The following is a 22,855-nucleotide window of genomic DNA, read 5'->3' as shown; positions in this document are numbered from 1 at the left end:
GGTCTGTGTCTGTATAATATCCTGGGACAATCATTGTTCCCTGTATAGTGCTGCTCTCTGTCTTGGGATATTATACACAAACAGATCTGTATTTACAGAGAGCAGCACTATACAGGGAGCACTGACTGTCCCAGGATATTATACACACAGCCATGTATTATACAGAGAGCAACACTATACAGGGAGCACTGACTTTCCCAGGATATTATACACACAGCCATGTATTATACAGAGAGCAACACTATACAGGGAGCACTGACTGTCCCAGGATATTATACACACAGCCATGTATTATACAGAGAGCAGCACTGTACAGGGAGCGCTGAATGTCCCAATTTCTCAAATGTTGGCAACTATGGCACTATATCAAGGGAAATGTTTTTTTTTTTTTTTTAATAATCCCTGGTGGAAAATAATGAATCCTCCACCAGGGATTATAAAAAACAAAAACAAAAAAAACAAACACATTGTGTCGGGGGCGGGGCTTAACATGCGGCAGGGGCGGGGTCAAACTGCGGCGAGGGCGGGGTTAAATGTGCCCCCCTACTTTTGTCCCTGGCCCACCATGTGCCCCCCCTAAAAATGAATCCTAGAGACGCCACTGATCATGGTAGCATTTGTTTTGCAACATCTGGGAATCTACCACTGGTCTAATTCATTGGACATGCTGGGTGCCTAAAAGATAGATTAAAAAATGTTTTGCATTTATTGGTGTAAATCTAGAAATGCACAGACACAATATTTCTGACACACAATCGCACATAAATACACATCAATCTTTTAATGAAAAAAACAAACAGAAGTAGACGCTCACTATAATAGAGAGGTGGCAGTGGTCTAAAAAAGGTGTCCCAAAACCTTACAGAGAGTAAAACACACAGCAATAAATAAAGAAAATCGTGCTCAATAAAAAGGTGAATTAAAAATATCTTAACACCCATTAACAGTGATAGAAACACAATATGTACAAGCAGGGGCGTACCTAGAGCATTTGGCACCCGGGGCGGACCCTGAGTGTAGCACCCCCCCTCCCCCCCCCCCCCCCCCCCCCCATAATAAAAATGTAAGAAAACACCCACATTTTTTTCAATGTTTTCAATAATATTTATTGCACACATTTGTAAACTGCTTGTAAAATTTGTTTTGTAGAAGGGGGAAGACCAGTGCTTTTGTAGAAAGGGGCTGGTGAGAACCTTCTAGAAAACTCCTGCCCTGCCCCTTTCTACAAAGCCCCTTGTCTCGCCCTTCATATAAAAACCCTGCACCCCGATCACATAAATGTCATACACTCCCTACACATAAAAACCCTGCACCCCAATCACATATTTTTCATTCACTCCCTACACATAAAAATCCTGCACACCCCCTTAATAAAAAACCCTGCACACCCCCTTAATAAAAAACAAAAATGTGCACAACCCCTCTTAATAACAAAAAACCTGCACACCCCCCTTATAAAAACCCTGCACACCCCCTTAACAAAAAAACAAAAATCTGCAGTGCACATCCTCCCTTAATAAATAGAATACTGCAACCCCCTTAATAAAAAAAAACCTGCACCCCCATTATTTAAACCTCCCCCTTTAATTCTTTAATCCACAGCCCCCTTTAATTAATCCACACCCCCTTAATTAATACACCCCCCTTAATTAATCCACACACCCTTAATTAATCCACACACCCCTTAATACACCCCCCTTAATTAATACACCCCCCTCAATTAATACACACACCCCTTGATTAATCCTCACTGCCCCTTAATTAATACACCCCCCTTAATTAATACACCCCCCTTAATTAATACACCCCCCTCAATTAATACACACACCCCTTGATTAATCCTCACTGCCCCTTAATTAATACACCCCCCCTTAATTAATCCACACCCCCTTAATTAATACACCCCCCTCAATTAATACACACACCCCTTGATTAATCCTCACTGCTCCTTAATTAATACACCCCCCTTAATTAATACACCCCCCTTAATTAATACACCCCCTTAATTAATACACCCCATTAATTAATACACCCCTTTAATTAATCCTCACTCCCCTTAATTAATACACCCTTAATTAATCCTCACTTTCCCTTAATTAATACACTCCCCTTAATTAATACACCCCCCCTTAATTAATCCACACCCCCCTTAATTAATACACCCCCTTAATTAATCCTCACTGCCCCTTAATTAATCCACCCCCTTAATTAATCCTCACACCCCCTTAATTAATCCACACACCCTTAATACACCCCCTTAATTAATACTCACCCCATTAATTAATACACCCCCCTTAATTAATCCTCACTCCCCCTTAATTAATACACCCCCTTAATTAATCCTCACTCCCCTTAATTAATACACCCCCTAAATTAATACACATTCCTTAATTAATCCACACCCCCCTTAATTAATCCACCCCCTTAATTAATCCACACACCCCTTAATTAATCCACACCCCCTTAATTAATCCTCACACCCCCCTTAATTAATCCACACACCCTTAATTAATACTCACCCCCATTAATTAATACACCCCCCTTAATTAATCCTCACTCCCCCTTAATTAATACACCCCCTTAATTAGTCCACACACCCCTTAATTAATTCACCCCCTTAATTAATCCTCACACCCCCCTTAATTAATCCACACACCCTTAATACACTCCCTTAATTAATACTCACCCCCATTAATTAATACACCCCCCTTAATTAATCCTCACTCCCCCCTTAATTAATACAGCCCCCTTAATTAACCCCTTAAGGACCAAACTTCTGGAATAAAAGGGAATCATGACATGTCAGACATGTCATGTGTCCTTAAGGGGTTAATCCACACCCCCCTTAATACATCCCCTTAATTAATCCTCACACCCCCCTTAATTAATCCACACACCCTTAATACACCCCCTTAATTAATATTCACCCCCATTAATTAATACACCCCCTTAATTAATCCACACCCCCCTTAATTAATACACCCCCCTTAATACAGCCCCCTTAATTAATCCACACTCCCCTTAATTAATACACCCCCTTAATTAATCCTCACACCCCCCTTAATTAATCCACACCCCCTTAATTAATACTCACCCCCATTAATTAATACACCCCCCTTAATTAATTAATACACCCCCCTAAGACGTGCTGTCTGCTGCTTCACCACACCGCCGATTGACTTGGTTTTCCCATCCGGTCCTTCATTCACGATCGGACATTGATTTTCGGCGATTGGCCTGGCGGAAACGGCATCGTTTGCACCTCCCACTGTTTGGAGTTGGTGTGCTCCCGTTACCTTATCCGAAGGTTGGACGAACAGGGTAAGTTGCCTTGGTGAATCCCCATAGTGTTCTATATCGTGTGGATATGATTTCACATTTGGGGACATCCTAATCGCAACCCCCTTAGTCCTGACCCGGTATTTTGGTTGGTTTACGAGCTCCCTCCACTTGAGACGGTGCATCCATTTGGGTACTATCTCTAATTTCATAATTTTTTCTGTGGAATACATTTTGTACATCTGAATTTATTAACTATTTTTTATGTGCACATCTCCAGTCCTCAGCGTCAGCTTATTTGTGGAAAATAACAACGAACAGGGGGCCCCATACTATCCACTTTGTAGAGATTTGATCTGGACATTTGAGGTGTTGTTTATTATTATTACGTTTTGTTTTTTATACAATAAATCAAGTTTTTTACATACTGTATATATGTTCACAGTATATTTGTTTAGATAGATGTACCCGGTGTATATGCCTGTTCCTCTATTTGTTTTTTTACCATTTTGGTGGTTATTTTGGTGTTGCTAGCTATAGTGGTCATTATTATTTTTAATTGTTTATCTTTATTGGAGCGCTCACATACCAGATATATACTTTTCTAGTTCAATCACACAAGTCGCTCTCCTGTATGTGATGCAGCCCTATTTTTATTGATCTTATTGGGTCGATTTATTTACCCCCACCCTCACTGTCAGTTCCTTTATATTTACACCCCCCTTAATTAATCCTCACCCCTTTAATTAAACCTCCCTCTCCTTCTTTAATTAATCCATTATCCACCCCCCCTTTAATTAATTTAGCCCCATCACATAAAATGACTACTCACATTTTGATGATGCCTTGACCGCCTGAATATCCGTGAAGGCGGGCTGACGGCGCTGCGCACGACGTCATCATGTTGCGCTACGTCGCGGCCCGCAACACTCCTCCCCCTTCTCCTTGAATTAAGTCCCGCCGGGTGCAAAGGTGCTGCGGCTGTGCGCAGTCGCCGCAGCGTAATGATGGGGGGGTGACACATGACACTGGACGTCATGGCACCCCCCTAGTCAGTGGCACCCGGGGCGGGCCGCCCCCCCCCTACCCCCCCTTAGTACGCCACTGTGTACAAGTAGATATCGAGGTATCTGTGTTTGAAATCAGCAGCAAAAATCTAAAATAGATCAAGAAAACAACCAATAGTGCAATATAGCCAAGCACAAGTGTGTTAATAAGGATCTTGTTCGTATTATGTTTCTAGCAATTTTAAGGGGTGTAAAGATATTTTTATTTCACCTTTTTATTAGGCAAGGTTATATATATATATATAGTTATTTAAATGTATTTAGTTATTGTAATTAAAACAATTATTTAGTTATTTTTAATTATTTCTCTGTTATTGGAGACATCTAAACATTTTTGTCTATATTTTCTCAGTTTCTCTAATGCTGTATACACACTAAAACTTAAAGGGACACCCAGACCAATTAATTTAAATGAAGGAGTCTGGGTGCAGTGCCCAGGATAAGCCAGACTTCATTATTCAATAGAGAGCATTCTCTTTTCATAGAGAGCATTTGATTGGCTCAGCACAGCAATTTACCTCACATACGCCCTGATGGGAGGGCATTGGATTGGGTGAGATCATCAAGATTGATGATCTCATCTATGGTGCTGGAGCAGACGCATCAAGACTAGCATGTTGTGGGATATAATGTAAGTAAACTTTAAAATCTCAGCTTTCAAACTATTTTAAACACTCACAAAGGTGAGGTGGGGCACCTGAATAGAGAATAGAACACTATAGCTTGGCAATACATGTTTGTATTCCTAACCCTACAGTGTTCCTTTAAATACTTATTACATTGTTACATAGTTACACAGCTGAAAAGAGACTTGAGTCCATCAAGTTCAGCCTTCCTCACATTTGTTTTTTTTCTGTTGATCCAAAAGAAGGCAAAAATCCCAGTTTGAAGCACTTCCAATTTTGCAACAAACTAGGAAAAAATTCCTTCTTGACCTCAGAATGGCACTCAGATTTATCCTTGGATCAAGAAGCCATTACCTGCATGGAAAAATTATATCCTTGAATATTCTGTTTTTGCAAGTATGCATCTAGTTGTTGTTTGAACATCTGTATGGATTCTGACAAAACCACTTCTTCAGGCAGAGAATTCCACATCCTTATTGTTCTTACAGTAAAAAAAAACTTTCCTTTGCCTTAGACAAAATCTTCTTTCTTCCAGTCTAAACGCATGACCTTGTGTCCTATGTAAAGTCCGGTTTGTGAATCGATACTTACTGGAATCGAGTGCTAAACTGTACATAAATAGAAAATGTAAACCACGTGGACTAAATTACCAATTTAGCGGTAGCCTGGTGTATATATTAAAGTCAAAAGCAAAGATTACAAACAATTAAAACTGCCACATAAATAGAGATTTGAATTTATTTAGGGTACGGGCAAAACCAAAAAAAAACCAAAGAATACCCACATGGTCACATGTGGCACTCCCCATGCGCACTCCTCTGCATATTATACTTTGGGAATTAATTGAATAATATATTAACAGATGGTTTGCAGATAGGGCATAAGCACTTTTTTTTATAGTTGGGAAAAAAAAATTTATTGAAATTATTCTCTGACCATTTCGAATGAAAACATTCATTTAAAAGGGAAATTAACTTATTTCTGTTTCTACTAGTAGGAACGGGCATGTTTAATACCGACCTAATCGATTCCTCGTGAAAAACACAACCGCAGACAGACATACAAGGCAGAGACTCAATTAATCAGCAGGTTACAAACATAAAACTCATTTTCAAGACTGAGTCAGCCAGAAGATTGGCAGAATTACTGAAAAGTCACAGTATCCTGCTTTATTTCTCTAGAGAAAAAAAAAATTGTCGTATTAGAAAAGTGAATCAAACACAGGTGTGAATCCGTCTGGTTAATTGTTTTCCAGCTTTTATTTATATTACACCAATATTTCGTTGTACACAGTAATTAACAAAGTGGTCAACAACACACAAAAATGGTGAATTGCACAGCATATATCTATCTAGAAAATATAATGGAAAACAGAGACCCAGTGTTAAGTGTTATAGTCCAAATTATAATTAGAGTTATTATTTTCTTTTAATGTGTGCGGATGGGTCCCCAAATACTATACACTGCCAGTGCTATTCAATAAATTCTGTATTGTAGGGAAATTAAATCCAAATGGCAAGATACAGACAACAACAGTGGATTTGGGAGAATTCTACAATTCGACAATAGTCACAGTTGGCTTTGTTAGCCTAAATGTTTGATGTTAATTTGATAGAGTTGGCAGTGAATAACCATTCTTTATGTAACAATCTAGAAAGCAAGAATATAACCAGGAATTGTCACAAATTGCACATTTTAGGATGATATATTGGAGATAAAAAAAATAGCTGAACTGAAGAAATGTTTTGTAGTTTGACTTGGGTTATTCACAAACACGAAAAAAGGCCAAAAATAGCCGAACTGATAAAACATAACTGACTTTGAGAATGTATCCGGTTTGGCTCTTTTGGGGGGAATAAAAAATTAATTTCACTTTGAATTCATGATAATTGACAATTCAATAAATAAAGATGTAAACCATGACTTGTCAGGAATTAACCAAGTAATTGCACATGCTGAAGCTGAAATGCCCTAGAGTGCTTATCTAGTGTGGAGGAGGTTAAACTTTCATCTGGAGTACCCAGAAGCCAGTCAACCCAGATTTTAGACTGGATAAGATTCATAAAATGAATATTGCCCCACTGAATAAAGCATTGCTCGGAAGTCGGCATGAATGATACTCAGAATCATTCAGTTAAGAGATTGAAAAGTGTTTCAAACACTGTTTACTGGTAAAAAATGAGACTTTGGGGCAGGAAAGAGAGATTTAGGAATCACAACCCAAAATCAGGACTGTCCCACCTAAAATGAGACACTTGATAGGTATACATCACCCTCGATAGCTTTATCTGGCAACACATTCTAATGCATGGGTCCTCAAACTCCGGCCCCCCAGATGTTGCTGAACTACAACTCCCATGATTCTCTGGCTATCTATGTAATTCAAAGAATCATGGGAGTTGTAGTTCAGCAACATCTGGGGGGCCGGAGTTTGAGGACCCATGTTCTAATGCAATTGTAATACCCAATGAGAGACCGATTTATGAATAGTAAAATAGTAAAATTGTAAAACCTGTTATTGCTAACACTTACAGGACTTTTCATTAAAACATGGATCATCCACATTTTATATTAAATTCAAAGTGAATTTAAAATTCTAATCCAATATAAACTAATAGGAAACATTCTTAAAGTTGTCTACATTTTCAGTTTGGGAATCTTGGTCTTAAAGTTAAAATTCACTTTACTTTGACTTTCTACTGTAGTGAATAGCCGTGTTTTAGGCAGACTTGATAGCAGTCTTATGCCAACAAACCAGGTTTTATAGTGCTGGTTACTAATGTAACAAAAGAAATTTCCACCCGTGAGAATGGGTCCAGAGTTTGGAACCGTCTCGTTGGTGGAAATACACCTTAATGGACACTCCAGAGATGTCCTGGGGCTTAACCCCTATATAGGGAAAGAACAAACAGAATGCTCAAAGAGCTGGAATGAACCAGACTGGTTGAGTATATTGCTGGAAAATAGAAGAAAAATAAATATACTAGCTGTGTAATCAAAAAAGGATAATAATAGCTGAGCTACTGAGCGGTCGCATACTTGCAGAGCTCCCGCTCCAGAGACCTAACATTAGACTTTTAATACCGCAAAAGGGCTCAAATACTTACCTCCTACACACTCGGAACACCCCTCAGAGTGAAATGGGCAGAAAGCACCGAAAAGCGACCCAAGCGGAGGGTCAGAAACACACTGACATCAGGCTGTCCTTTTGTAGGCTGCCACGGCAAACCCAAACAGACATGGCGCCTGCGGAGCCATGCGGCTCGAGTGACTCAGAGCTTTCGGGGGAGGATGAGGCAACTCACTCACACAAGACCCACAGCGGAGTGCACCAGAGAGCGGACTCGGACTCAGATCAATCTCCATCCACTAAGGGAGACATAAAGAATCTCCTGCGGGATCTAAGAGCAGTGTGGAAGGCGGACCTCGCAGGGGTCCAAGTGGAAATAGGAGGCCTTAACCGCCGCATGAGCGCAATAGAGGCCCGAGAAGAGGAGAGGGGGAAAAAGGTCGATGACACCGACTCTCGGATCACTGCTCTTTCCCACCAAGTGCAACACCTTTCTCGCACGGTGACCTCCCTAGAAACGCGCCACCGAAGAAAAAATTTCAGAATCCGAGGGGCCCCAGAAACAGTAGGACAAGAAGCCCTGCTGGGGTTTGCCACTGGAGTCCTGCAAACACTGGGAGTCCGGATAGAAGGCGAACGGCCACCACTGACGTCGGCCTTCAGGGTCAGGAAGGCCCCCACAGCTCCCGCGGACGCACCCCGCGACATTATAGTGGTCTCGAGAGACATCACTGTGAAAACAGCTGTCATGGCACGATCAAGACAAAGCCCAAACCTGGTGATCGCCAACAATAGGATATCGATTTACGATGACCTGCCTTTCGCGGTTCTTCTCGAACGGCGCAAGTTCGCGCCCATCACCCGGGCCCTCCGAGATCAGGGCATCAAATACCGCTGGGGGCTGTCGGGAACACTGGTGGTATCGCAGGGGGATGCAATCCACACCCTGTCGGCCACTGAAGACCACACGAAGTTCCTAAACGGACTCCTTATGCAAGCACCGACCCCCTCGGAGCAGCCCACCACAGGGGTCCAGAACTCGGCGAACACCAACGCGAAGCAGAACCGGGGAAGCCGAACCGCGAGAGACACACACCTGAAAGGGAGGGAGGACCCCACATAAAGAGACTCTCTGGCCCACACGACCCACGCTTTACCGAGGCTCCGGAGCCCCGCAAGGCCGCAGGAAGGCACAGAGGTTTAACCGGGACAATACAAGTTCTCCAGCTACCGAAACCGCATGTTGATTTTTCTATTCTTGTTACCTTTTATTTTTCCTTTTTGGTTCTGTTGAACTTTCCCCAAAAGTGACTCTAACAAGCCCTATCAATGGGTCGATGCTGACTCTACCAGTTCTGCTAAAGCCAAGGTGTTGCTATTCACCCCACAGGGATCACTGACATGAATAGTCACTCAGCTTAGCCTCACCTAATGACACTCACACACCTCGCTGAAAACGAGCTAAGCATATGTACACACACTGTACTTTATCACACACGTAATTGCCTACTGCTCACTCAGGCATAGCTTATATAACTTAACAGACATCCTGATCTACAGGCAGATATAAATGGGCAGATTTTTCTTATTTCCTTATGTTATTTTACTATTTCATTATATTTTACCTAAAGACAAGTAACGGATTAGACTCATTGAGATGTCTCTTGCATGTCCACCTTAACATATACAACTTTGTATTCTCATATATCGCATACTTTAAAAATGTGCATTGCGTTATCATGCCATGTCTTGGTAAATCGCTGTTTACTGTTAAATTGGGAACATATGCTCTTGGGGCATGATGATCTCACATGTAAATGCTTTATCCATATGCACTTCAAAATAAAGAATTAAAAAAAAAAAAAAGGATAATAATAATAAATAATAGAATCACATCTAACACAAAGTGCAATCTTGCCTTAGTGGCTCACCTCTATATATGCCTATAGATACCCTTATTCCTATTGTGTACAGCACATGCGACTGGCTAGTGACTTTATTTGGACTATATGAGTGGTCAAGTCCAGTGGCTTGTGAACATATTCGGTAGGTAAATGTCATACAGCTGACACGGGTATCCAGGATGTGGTCACTATATGTGCCCTGAATGGTTTAGGGAATGCCTTGTGGCTACTGGTAGCACTAGCGTGATTTGTGGCCTGTATATAATTCAGACTACATCACAGTAAATTACCCAGACCAACATTGAGGGACAGCATGTGAATAGTCTGTGGGTTAAATATCTAGCAACTGTAGAGGATTGATAGATCCCTCTCCAATCTGGTGCTAGATAGTTGTAACTCTAGTTATATATAAGTTACATATTATCAATACAGGCACTATTCATCATGCATGATTAAGTCCCATATATGGTCAAAGGAAATTGCCCTAAACAGGCAAACCAATTGTGACCACCTGGGCGAAAGAGAGAGGTGAAAAATGAAGATTAAGGTGCCTCTATGTGCAGAACCATACTTAGGATGTTGGTTACCTGCACATAGTGATAGATAGCCCTAGTGAGAAAAAGAGTGAGGAAAATGAGCCCAGATGAGCCCGACGCGCGTTTCGGTGCTGTGATGCACCTTCGTCAGGGGCTAACTGGAGACTGAATCCCAGTCTCCTTTTAAATGAATTTAGGTCCCGGTATCTCGAGCTCTGTCCAATCATGAAGCTAATGTCATGCGCATTCCGGCGCCAGAACGCCCTGTGGTCATTATGCTAATTGTGGCAACCAATCATAGTGTTGGTGCTGTGACGTGTCTCTGGGAGCTGTTTAACTAGCTGAGTGCTGAGAGAGTTCGCTCCCGTGCACGTCGTCGGATACATTGTTAGCTGTGGAAGCTTAGCATAGCTGCTGTCACTAGGGACAATGTATCCAATAGATTCAAGGCAGTCACGGCTTTTCTTAACCAGCTGAGTGCTGGGAGGGATCGAGTTCGTTCCCAAGCACGTCGTTGGATATAGCGTTAGCTGTGAAAGCTTGATAAAGCTACTGTCACTAGGAATAATGTACCCAGTATTAGTTCCATAACAGCCACGGCTTTCCAGGGGTTTACGGGTTATCCCGATTGATATATATCTATTCAAGGTTTCCAGTTAGGCAATAAACATTCCATGGGATTTACGTATATATATGAATAGAGATTTAATTGTCGATCTTCTAGTACTGATCGAGGTGATGAGAATCACTTCTATATTGCAGTGCATGATCGATATAGGGATAGTGACTCAAGCCGAACTTCTGATACCCCGCATTAGCATAGCTATAATTTAGCTCATATAGTAACTAGAGCATGAATAACATATATAAATATTCATAGCATAGTCAAGTTGTGGTTTAAATGGGGGGTGAAGGGAACGCTATGTATTGGGACAGATGGCCATTGGACCCAAACAGATACGGTTTTTCAAAAATTAGAAAGAATTATTATATATACATATTTACAAAATGTACAGATTACACGTAATGCTTTAATATATTGTTGATACAGCTTGCTTGAACATGTGTGGAGTCGTACGACAAAGGCTAACCTAGAGGAAAATATAGCCCAGATCGTAGTGATTGTAGTTGTGAATACACTCAGAATTTGTCTTGGATGCAAATACGTAACAGACACAGAGTGTCTATTGAGAAAGAATAGCCACTCAGCTCTAGTTGGTAGAAAAGTGATATTCAGTGTGTTCATATAAAGGAGGTATATGAGAATCCTTCATTTAGACCAAATGGGGAGAGGGTTTTTAATGTAAAGATCCAGTAACTCTCTCTTTGGAGTAATTTACTGTCAATGTCTCCCTTTCTAGGGCCTAGTTAAATTTTTTCAATACCATTAAAGCGTAGGCCATGTGCTGAGCCATCATGTCTCAATTGGAGGTGTCTAGAGATGACCGTATCGATGTGTCTGGAGGGGTTCACTGAATTCACATATTCGAGAATTCGTTTTTTAAAAGGTCTAAAGGTCTTTCCAACATACATGAGGTTACAACTACAGGTTAGAAGGTAAACCAGACCTGACGTTTGGCAATTGAAGAAAGTATTAACCTCATGTGTCTGTGTATTTGAGGAATCCGAGAACATTTTTGTTTTTTTCCGGATATATCTACATGCCTTACAGCGGCCACATTGAAATGTGCCGACTGCTGGAGTTCTTAGCCATGTATTTTCAACTTTTGGTAGGGAGAGGTGACTTGGTACCAGTAGATCTTTTAGGTTGCGCCCTCTTCTGGCCGTGAGTGACACATGCGGTGTCAGGACTTCCTTGAGGTGCTGATCTTGATAGATGAGGGGCCAGTATCTATCCAGGATATGTTTGACTGGGTCCCACCCCGAGTCGAAAGTGCCGATACATCTAATCAAGCTTGGGGACTTATCCTTTCGAGGATTGTCCTCAAGTAAAGTTTCTCGCTCGGTCACTAGTGCTCTTAGGTAGGCTGATTTGAGACATCCATTTGAGTATCCCTTAGTCTTGAACTGTGATCTTAGCGACTTAGCTTTGATTTTGAATTCCTCGATAGTGGAGCAGTTTCTTCTTACACAAAGGTATTGGCCTACCGGTATCCCATTCTTTAGAGAATTGGGAGGATAACTTTGCCAGTTCAAGAGATTGTTGGTGGCTGTAGGTTTCCTGAATAGGGTGGTAGAGATATGATGCTTGTCTTCTGTGGTTTGTAGGGTCAAATCCAGAAAGTTGATTTTGTTGCCGCCCACTTCATAGGTCAGTTTAAGGTTCAAGTCGTTTATGTTTAGTGCCTTGACAAATTCCTCAAACTGTTCATTTGAGCCTGTCCAGACAATCAATACGTCATCTATGTAACGCTTCCAGAGTCTGATGAAGTCATGGTAGTCTGCAAATTTTGGACTGAACACAATGTTTTGTTCCCACCACCCCAGGTGGAGGTTTGCATATGAGGGGGCACAAGTCGTCCCCATAGCAGTCCCTCTCACCTGGTGGTAGTGGGTACCCTCAAAAAGGAAGTAGTTGTGTGTTAGAATGAATTGTAAGAGTTGCAGTACAAGCTGGTTGTGGTCGTTGAGGGATATGTCCCGTGTTTGAAGAAACCATTTTATGTTATTTATGCCAATTGTGTGGGGAATGGAGCTGTACAATCCTTCCACATCAAGACTGCATAGTTTAGCCCCAGTAGGTAATGTCAAGTCATTCAATGCTTTTAGGGTTTGCTTTGTGTCCCTCAAGTATGAGGGAAGGGTCTTAACTAAACCACTCAGGATGCGTTCTACATAAATGCTGCAGTTTTGGGTAAGGTTGTTGTTCCCTGATACTATGGGTCTCCCAGTTAGTATTTTCTGCTGCTTGTGTATCTTTGGCAACGAGTAGAAGGTAGCAATAGTGGGTTTTTTATTGAACATAAATTTAAATTCATCAACGCTAATTAATTTATTTTGGAGTGCCTGATCCAGAATATTTTTCAATTCCAACAGGAATCTATTTGTAGGGTCTGCAGGGAGTGCTGCATAGGTGTCCCTATCGTCCAGTGTTCTAAGCACCATTTGGACATACTTGGTCCTGTCTAATATTACCAGGTTCCCACCTTTGTCCGATGGCTTAATGATAATTGTCCCATTGCCTTTTAGCTTAGCTAGTGCTCTATTTTCTTGTGTGCTCAGGTTGTTCAGATGGAGTCTGGACTGTGGGTTAGTTTCCATAGCTTCTATTTCTTTGCAGGATAACTCTACGAATAAGTCAATGTATTTATATTCGGGTATATGTGGGGTGAATTTACTTTTTGGTTTCAAGTTAGTAAATGGAGCTACTTGAGTGTTGGATGGATCGTTGCTGTTGAGTAGTTCCACTAAATTATCTAACAAATTCATGTCCCTGGCTTCTAGGCCCAATCTTGTTGCTTGCTTGGTTTTCTGGATACAGTGATACTTATGGAGAGCGAGTTTTCTGGCAAATAGATGAATGTCCTTTGTCCACCCAAATTTATCAAATTTGGGTGTGGGGACAAAGGACAGTCCCTGTATTTCTGAGGTGGTGAGCTGATAGGAGGAAAGATTAATAATTTGGCTCTCTGAGGTCAGTAGGCTTTCCTCCGTTGGAAGCCTCGTGTAGATTTGCTCCTTGTATTTCTCTGTGGTCTTGCGTCCTGATTTGCTCTGGCTAAAAAAATTGATTCCCTTTTTTAAAATGCTCTTATAGTGCTGGTTACTGCATTTTTCTTTTGGTTGTGATATTCCTTAACCTTTTGTTTAATCTGTATAGAGTCAATCCTGGTCTCCTGCATGTGTTTGGAGCAGCTTGAATTACGGCTCACACTGTTCATTAGACACAAAAGCTAGTATTACATAAATATTAATTATCTTCCCGGGTACATTATCCATTTCCACCCTGAAGTGGCCGTTTAAGTTTTCTCTTCCTCTAGAGCAGTGCTCCCCAACCTTTTTATCGCCGCGGACCGGTAAACGTTTGATAATTTTTCCGTGGCCCGCTTGTTTTGATTTAATAAGACAAAAAAAAAAAACCAAACAGTCACATATATTAAAAAAAACACGCAGACACATACATAGTCAGAAAATCACAAACACAGTCACATAAAGACATAGACTCAAAATTGTGTGTATGTGTGTGTGAGCGGTGCAGTGTGTATGTGAGGGTGGGAGTGTGTGTGAGAGTTGCAGTGTGTGTGTGGGGGGCAGTGTTTGTGGGGCAGTGTGTGTAGTGTGTGTATGGGGGAAATGTTTGTGGGGCAGTGTGTGCAGTGTGTGTATGGGGGCAGTGTTTGTAGGGCAGTGTGTGTAGTGTGTGTATGGGGCAGTGTGTGTAGTGTGTGTATGGGGCAGTGTGTGTAGTGTGTGTATGGGGCAGTGTGTGTATGGGGCAATGTGTGTAGTGTGTTTATGGGGCAGTGTTTGTGGGGCAGTGTGTGCAGTCTGTGTATGGGGCAGTGTTTGTGGGGCAGTGTTTGTAGTGTGTGTATGGGGCAATGTGTGTAGTGTGTGTATGGGGCAGTGTTTGTGGGGCAGTGTGTGTATGGGGACAGTGTTTGTGGGGCAGTGTGTGTAGTGTGTGTATGGGGCAATGTGTGTAGTGTGTGTATGGGGCAGTGTTTGTGGGGCAGTGTGTGTAGTGTGTGCATGGGGGCAGTGTTTGTGGGGCAATGTGTGTAGTGTGTATGGGGCAGTGTTTGTGGGGCAATGTGTGTAGTGTGTGTATGGGGCAGTGTGTGTAGTGTGTGCATGGGGCAGTGTTTGTGGGGCAGTGTGTGTAGTGTGTGCATGGGGGCAGTGTTTGTGGGGCAGTGTGTGCATGGGGGGAGTGTTTGTGGGGCAATGTGTGTAGTGTGTGTATGGGGCAGTGTGTAGTGTGTGCATGGGGCAGTGTTTGTAGTGTGTATGGGGCAGTGTTTGTGGGGCAGTGTGTGTAGTGTGTGTGTGGGGGCAGTGTGTGTAGTGTGTGTATGGGGCAGTGTGTGTATGGGGGGTAAGGGGGTAAATTTTTTAAAATTTATTTAATTAAAATTAATATATTCATGTCCCCCCTCCCTTCTTACCTTTACTGGGAGGAGGGGGGACATTTCTTAGTCCCTGGTGGTCCGGTGGGGATTCCCTGGTGGTGAGGGGAACTCTAGCCCAGTTACAGGGCTAGAGTTCACTCTCGCGAGATTTGGAGCGTTGCCGTGGTTACCGCGGCAACGCTCCAAATCTCGCGAGAGGAGGACCCGGAGGAGCTGCAGGTAAGAGCTCCCGGGTCCTCTCTCACTCCCTCCCCTGCCGGCTGTCAGCAATGTGCCTGCAGACCGGGGAGGGAGATCTCTGATCTCCCCGCCGGTCCGCAGGCACATTGCAGGGCTGGCACTTGGGCAATGCCAGCCCTGCATTAGCCGGCAGGCTCGCACACCCCACACCCCTGGGCGGCCCGGTACCGTTTGATCCACGGACCGGTACCGGTCCGCGGCCCGGGGGTTGGGGAACACTGCTCTAGAGTCATGCATTGATAATTCTCACCCGCAGCTTCACTGTAAACATCTCGTTACACCATAATTAAAATGCTGATTAGCTCGGGGACAGACAATTGCTATTAAAAGGTCAATGCAGAGTGCTCATTAATGTGTTGGCCTTTTAGGCTGAATGAGCTGGTAAGACGTAGCTGGCATGAACAGCACACAAATGGGAAACCTGTAGTTTATTTTCTTAACAGCAGGGTGTGACGAAACCAACCTCGCCACTGGGCATTGGAGAAGCCTGTTTGCCCGCCTCCTACCTGCTGACTATGGCCCCTTGAAAATTGGTACGTTTAGAGAACTATATTTGGGCATATTGTATTTTATTGTGCGACTGCTGGCCCTTTAAGCACAGTGAATGGTATTTTATTGTACTGCTGCTGGCCCTTTAAGAACTGTCTGGGGACATATTGAGACTTTGGGTAACAATACCCTTTAAGACTATGGCCCCTGAAAAGTATGAACTTTTATTGTGTGTGTATGGCCCTTTAAGAACCGTCTGGGGACATCTTATAACTGTGGTGAACAATGCCCCTTTAAGACTATGTCCCCAGACCTGTAAAATAACTTGCCCCTGGCTTTCTCCCACTTGGTTCAGTAAATAGGGCTTACTGAACCAAGTACCACACAGGCGGACCACCCAGGAGTTAAAGTGTGCAGGCAATTTACCTCCCAGGCTGTGAGGTTACTGCAGGTTAATTGCACGTGGCGGCGGCCATCTTTGTTCAGTCGAACGCGGTCAGCGGTGTATGCTAAAGATTCTGTGGAACTGAAATCGGCTACACATTTTGCTGAACACCGCTGACCCTTACCTTCTCCTACACTTCGTTTTTCAGCTCCAGAGACTAAGTCCCGTTCGAAATGGGACTTAGTCGTTTTTCGGCATGAAATTGACCGACCGCACAGCCCAAATCTATGGAACTGTTTTGGGCAGGAAAATGTGCTTGCGGTCGGTCATAAAGGGACCTCCAGCTAACTTTTGATCCACTGGAGGGATTTGTCTGATTTTTGGAAGTGTTTATGTTTAAAGTGTGCTGATTCCAAATATGTAATTGTTATGAAGATTTGATGTATGGATTTAAAGTTATAGCACATGTATAAAAACTGTATTTTTCCTGGCTGTAATAATTATGTTAACCGGTTATCTGAGGGGAGGGAACCTGTGGGTTGCAACCATTATGCTATTGGTTGTTTTGTCCCTCCCTGTGGGCGGTCTTATATGTGTAAGATGGAAATAAAAGCCAGACTGGGTGTGCTAGCACCTGAGATCATCTTGTACCTTCATGAAGTTTCGGCTCATGTTTGGGGGATTGGAGAACTACACTCTGGGGATTGCTATAATCACTATACTCCCCAGGGTATTATCGCTGAGCTCTGCTAAGAGCTGTTCCTGTGCCTGCTCTCTGGAATTCGGAGAGGTTCATCTACTGGAAGCTAGACCCTGGTCTTGGGTCCAGAGTGGGTAGCGTGGCGAGACCCCAACCAAGCTGCGGCGGTTCGTGGGAGTCTACAGTGGTTATGGTGTCTGGTGGAGTGCTTGGAGACCTCGGAAAGCACTAGGAGCATCCGTCAGCGGAGGGTACCCGGTCGGGGTGCCAGCGGTTCCGTTACACAGGGGTAGGCAATCTCTGGCAGAGCAGATGCTCTAAACAAGACTTGGGCATGGACCTAAATTTGTTTCGTCCCTTTTCCATCAGAAAATAAAACCTGATCTACTGAACTAAATTTTGTCCATGGTTTGGTTTGGTCCATCTGAATTTAGTTTGCATTTACGTTCCAAGCTAAATTTTGACCAACCAAATACATTTTTTACTTTTCACATATTACCTGCGACTGAGGGGTTGAAAAGGGAATTGGAGGGGAGGGGAGCAGAGCGCCACAATGCTTCTTTCTCAAAATCCTCCAATGGCTTATATTAACTTTGCTCAGTTGTCATTAGTTTTAAACCTCCCTAATGCCCCCACCTGCCATGCCATCTACTAAACAGCGAGCAGCCACTTGCTGCTTGCTGTCATAAAAGAAAAGCAACTGGGCAGATAGTCTATGCTAAACCATGATCCTCCCATTATCCTCAGCTAGACGTTAGGCTGGCTGTGGATAATGTGGTTTGTAGAGATGAAGACCAAAGATTCAGTTGACTATAAATTCATTGTATCCTCTCCCACCACAGCCAACAGTCACTCAATAGAAATGTATTTCTTAACAATTTTTGTCCATCCCAAGTGAGCCTTCTTCAATTCCTATACAAACACAAAGCACCGCGTTTACAGCAGCAGTAGCTTAGTATCCAAGAGTTCAAAATACATAGTAAAAACAAAGAGAACGTTACCGTCGCTCTGGCCTAAATCCTTATGTACATTTAAACAAATGGCCATTGGAATAAAACTAAAGAGCCTCCATTTTGTTAAAATGTACCTTTAGGATTTAACTTTGTCCTTTCTGACTACACTTCTGCTTATTCCTTTTGATACCCCGCTTTGGCTTATTCCTGCTGCCTGGGCTCCTCCTGTCAAAATACGTAACACATGCTGGTGTCCAACTCACTATCTTTTAATTTCATAAAAACACAATACACACATTCAGACTTATTCACTAAAGCAAGAATTGTGAAGAATGCAAAGTGAATTCAAAGTGAATTTCAAATTTAAAGCCAAATCAACCAGCTCAGATATTTTGGCCTTAAATTTGAAATTCCTTTTGAATTCCCAATAATTTAAAATGTTGTAATTATCCGATTAACCATTTATCTCAACCCATCAAGGGCCCCATTCAACAAGGTGCAATCAAAGGAGATTTTGAGCCTGTGCTTGCTTGTTTCCCAACTTTTAAAGGGACTAAATTGTCCCCTGTGTGAATGGGCAGCAAAAGAGGTTTACAAGCAATAAAGTTTAAAACATCCTTCCCATTGCAACAAATGGGACTATTTGGCCAATTCTGGGGACAATAAAATGCTGCCACATAGCTTTTCATACAGAAGCAGACCTATGGAACCATGAGTAGTAATACAAAGAATTATTAGCCGTATTCGGTGTTACCATACTGTGCAAGATCATGCCAAATATGAAGACTCTGGAACATTGGTTACATGCTTTCATCCAAATGTAAGCATTGCCATTTCTCAGAATTGTTTTACATTGTCCAAGAAAATATATTTGCATTTTTTTTCAGAGAAAAGGCAGGGTTTACATTGCCCCCTAGGGACACCTCCAAGTGGCCACTCCACAGACGCTCTGTATGGAGACGTAGAATTCTCCTCATAGAGATACATTGACTCAATGAGGAGGTTCTGATTGACCAAAATGGTGTTTGGCACTGCTCTCATTCCGCCAACTTGCCGATTCCAGCCAATTTTTCTATGGGAAAGCATTGGATTGGCTAAAAATCTTACAGTTTGATGATGTCACCAAGGAGGCAGATCGGGGGCGGGGGCGGGGCCAGTGCCGGCAGACAAGTGCCGGTGGAAATAAGGTGAGTTTTAACCCCTTCTAACGGGCTAAATCAGGCCACATAAATGGTGGTTTTAACACTATAGGATCAGGAACACATGTTTGTGCCCCTGACCCTATAGTGTTCCTTTAATGAATAACTCTGAATAACTAATGAAAAACTGACCACCACCACCCTTCTTTTTGTTTCTCAGATTTAGGACATTCACTGTGGGAGAACAGAAAATAAACTCATGCAATTACCAGGGAAAATAATCTATAAACTAGTACGTTGGAACATTTCGATAAAACGTAAATATCCAAATGCAAGAACGTTCTCCCATGAAATAAAAAGAGGCAAAAGACTTATGTTGTTACTTTATTGTGGACCTAAGAAAGAGAGTCGGTGTAAATACAGCTTACTGCAGTAAGTAAGTGAATTACAAAGCAGTATTTTTCTAATAGTGTGCCGAGGTACATTTTTATGCTATGACGCACCTCCAAGTGTCCCATAGCAAAGAGGGTTATGAGGTCGATGTGGGCTGATTCGGCAAATCACAAAAACTTCCTTGATTAACGCCATCTGTAAAATATGAGGCTGCATCAAACGTTCCTTACTCTCTCTGCGACTGGTGGGAAATGACCAGCTTTGGATTATATCTCCTGTCTTATTGCCAAGTGCTGGCAACATCTGGAAAGGGAATCTCAGATCTAAGACAGGATTCAAGTCTTTATCATAAATCTTAACTCACCAAAATGTGATAAGAATCTCCTCACCACCACAAACACTTTTATGTGTAACTAAAGGGACTGTTAACTAATAACGAATTACTCCATTCATTTATTTATTTTTAAATGTATACATTTTATTGAGATTTTTTTTTCAATTTGGTTGATATTACATGACAATAGCAATCAATATTACAAACATAAAATAAAACATAAAGTATAACATAAAAGTTCAAAAGTCCCTCAGTAAATTATACATCATATCAAACGTAATATAGGTTTTAGAGGTCATTGACGTCATGTAAGTATTGTATGTGTGATTCAGGCAGGGCTGGATTTTCCTATAGGCTAACTAGGCTTCAGCCTAGAGCCTCAAGATCAATAGGGGCCTACATTCAAATTTTTAGCAAAATTAAAATTACACTATTCTAAAAACAGTGAACACTAAAACACTGAACTGAAAATAAGGAGAAATTCTACGCATATGATATGCCCAGTGGCGTACTAAGGGGGGCGGTCTGCCCCGGGTGCCACTTACTAGGAGGGTGCCTGGGGCAGACTGCAATGACCCTCCTGTCACCCCCCTACCTCTTACATCACCCCCTCTCACAATCACCCCCCTCCCTCTCACAATCAGCCCCCTCTCCTTATCACCCCCTTCCCTCTCCTTATCACCCCCTTTCCTCTCCTTATCACCCCCCCTCTCACAATCACCCCCCTCTCCTCATCACCCCCTCCCTCTCACAATCACCCCCCTCTCCTCATCACCCCCTCCCTCTCACAATCACCCCCCCTCCTCATCACCCCCCCTCTCACAATCACCCCCCTCTCACAATCACCCCCCTCTCCTCATCACCCTTCTCTCCTCATCACCCCCTCCCTCTCACAATTACCCCCCACTCCTCATCACCCCCTCCCTCTCACAATCACCCCCCTTCCTCATCACCCCCTCCCTCTCACAATCACCCCCGTCTCCTCATCACCCCTCTCACAATCACCCCCCCTCTTCTCATCACCCCCTCCCTCTCACAATCACCCCCTCTCACAATTACCCCCCTCTCCTCATCGCCCCCTCCCTCTCACAATCACCCCCGTCTCCTCATCACCCCCTTCCATCTGAAATCACCCCCTTCTCACAATCACCCCCCTCTCCTCATCACCCCCCTCTCCTCATCACCCCTCTCCCTCTCACAATCACCCCCCTGTAACGAGAATATACCCCTACACGCAGGATCCAGCTAAACAGAAGACAGCACAGAGGAGAGATACGTCTACCGGACCTTAGAGTGGCCGGACTCGACGTATATAGGAGAAGTACAGAGTCAGGAACGATCCGAGGTCAAGGGCACAAAGAGACAGCGTAAACGAGAACTAGCCGGGGTCTGGTACACAGGAATCAGCAAGCCGGCAAACAGAACAGACAAGGATCAAATACGGAGGAACACAATTGAACACAACAAGCGCTAAAGGGAACTGTAGCAGAAACCACGATAGGCAAGGAACTAAGGGAAAAGGGTAAGTATAAATAGGTTCAAAACTAATGTGATTGGCTCCTGTCACTTCCACACCCCCAAAAGGTAAGTGTATGGGGTGTGTGGGATGACAGGGGCCAATGGGAGCCTTTTGGCAATTTAGGCTCCCACTGCCTCTTTAAGAGCGCGCCCGAGACTCGCGGCGCGCTCTTAGATTCAGGCGGGACATGTGACCGCATCTCGCGGTCACTGCCCGCCTTCCTGTCTGAAGCGTCGGATGAGCCGCGCGCGGCTTGTGCAGCCGCAGGACCGCGCGCGGCTTCAAGAGAGGACCGCGGCCAGCCACTGGGAAAGGTGAGTAACGCTACAGTACCCCCCCCTGAGGACACGCCCTCCGGGCGGGCAGGACTAGGTCGGGTAGGAAAACGTGAATGGAAAGAACGCACAAGGCGGGGAGCATGAACAGCATCAGCAGAAATCCAACTGCGCTCCTCAGGCCCATAACCCTTCCAATGTACCAAGTACTGAAGCCGACCCCTAAGGAAACGAGAGTCAAGAACAGCAGACACCTCGAATTCCTCATGACCCTCCACAGAGACAGGAGGGGGAGGAGGAGCATGCCGGGTATAGCGGTTGCGCACGTAAGGCTTCAACAACGAGGTGTGAAAAACATTAGGTATGCGCAGATTCTTAGGCAGACCCAAGGCATAAGAAACGGGATTAACCTTATGTATAATACGATAAGGACCAATGAAGCGGGGAGCCAATTTCATAGAAGGCACCCGGAGGCGAATATTCCGCGTGGAAAGCAAAACTCTGTCCCCCACAACATAGGAAGGAGCCGCTCTGCGATGCTTGTCAGCCTGAGCCTTCTGGCGAGCAGCAGAGTCAACCAAAGAACGCTGAACCTGCTCCCAAGTATTACGCAAACCAGCCAAATGCTCATCCAGAACTAGCATGCCCTGTGAGGAGAATGCAGCCGGGAGAACAACGGGATGCTGGCCATAGACGACGTAAAAAGGGCTTTTGCCGGAAGAATCATGAGTGCCGTTATTCCGAGCAAATTCAGCCCAAGGAAGCAGGTCAGACCAATTGTCCTGATGGTGAGACACAAAACAACGGAGGTACTGCTCCAGAGACTGGTTGGCACGTTCAGCAGCTCCATTAGACTGGGGATGGTAAGCGGAAGAAAACGAGAGAGAAATACCCATTTCTGTACAAAAGGCTT

This window comes from Pelobates fuscus, chromosome 1 (assembly GCF_036172605.1).
Source record: "Pelobates fuscus isolate aPelFus1 chromosome 1, aPelFus1.pri, whole genome shotgun sequence".
NCBI lineage: Eukaryota > Metazoa > Chordata > Amphibia > Anura > Pelobatidae > Pelobates > Pelobates fuscus.
This window is presented reverse-complemented; position numbering follows the sequence as displayed.